A 1505-nucleotide genomic window follows, 5' to 3' on the forward strand; every position below is an offset into this window, starting at 1 on the left:
CCAAATAGATCAAGTGTTAGCCAGTAAACGTTCTGGCTTGTAAGGGAAGGGGTGTTCTGTGATCTTCAAATTCCAAACTTTAGCATTTGTCTCTTATTTACAACCATTAATATTTTGCTTCGCTCAGCAAATTACTCTTTAGAATTGTTTTGGAACCACCTTTTGCAGAGACGTCGGGGGTGCTGTAGCACCCTCATTTTTACATATTTGACTTGTATAACAACTGTAAATTATATTCTTATATTAATTTTCTGAGATTGAGCTGCCTCTGGCAGCACGGGAGCTGTAAAATCTGCATGTCTAGCCAAGCACTCCACTTTGCCACTCCTTCCTACACCAGGCCAGGCATGGCCAGGTGGTTAGAGTGCTCGACTCGCAATCTGCGGGTCATTGGTTCGAATCCCCGTCCCACCAAACATGTTCGTCCTTTCAGCCTTGGGGGCGTTATAACGTGGCGGTCAATCCCACTATTCGTTGGTAAAAGAGTAGTCCAAGAGTAGTGTTCGTTTGTTAATTTTCCGTAGAAATTCTTTCCGAAGAACTTCAGCGATACAAGTCCTTTCTTAAATAAAACTAGTTTATTCTTTCTCAATTCAACTTTGCAGTACACTTAATTTCCACAGTCACTTTAACTTAAACACACGCTAGAAGGGATTGTTCATCGAAATGGTATTTTAAATATCTCCTCAATAGGTCATCAGAACTTTATAATACTATACAGTGTTTTCTTTTATACAAATATTAATGTAATGACTGGGTCACAAGTTCTGGGAATGTCTGTAAGTATCAAAAATTTGAATTTTTGGTTCTTCTTCTTTTTGCTTCTTTTTTATTACATGATAACTCAAAAACCAAAACAATGGTGTCAACCAATTTCACAGTGTGACATAGTTACAAACGGAGTATCCGCTTTTATGAGTATTATTAACTAGTAGTAATTAAAAAAGTCATAATTCTAGTGTACACGATGTTATCATTACACCTTGAAGTTAGCTTGCTTACAGAAATTTGGTGTTATATTAAAAACCTTAAATACAGGATGAAATAGGAATTACAAGCCAATGTACCCTCATCAAACAGCCTGTATGTGTGTGTCAGAAGAGGAAAGAACCTGAAGACATGAAACTTTGCATGCATACTAAGGGAATTCTGAGGGTGTACACCTAGGTATAATTTTTATCTCAAAATAATTTTTGCCAATTTTTTTACCTATATTTTTGCCCTATAGCCTTTAAGCCACAAAAAGAGAGAGAAGTATATGCTTGTTTCAACAAATTGTTAGGAATACGTATTTAACAATACTGTTGCGTCAGCGAGTCACATGACCACGTGACGCAACGTTTCTAGAACTATCATGTACTTTGGCGAATGTTCAAGTTCTTACTAGAAATAGGGTACGCTGGTATATAAAAGAGGGGAATGTCATGTGTGGATAGTCAGTGAGTAATTGAACTGCAGTTACACGGTATTGTTGGAGTTAACGTTCGTTCGTTACAGTGTTGTTT

The sequence above is a fragment of the Limulus polyphemus genome, unplaced genomic scaffold, assembly GCF_000517525.1.
Source record: "Limulus polyphemus unplaced genomic scaffold, Limulus_polyphemus-2.1.2 Scaffold7191, whole genome shotgun sequence".
In the NCBI taxonomy this organism is placed as follows: domain Eukaryota; kingdom Metazoa; phylum Arthropoda; class Merostomata; order Xiphosura; family Limulidae; genus Limulus; species Limulus polyphemus.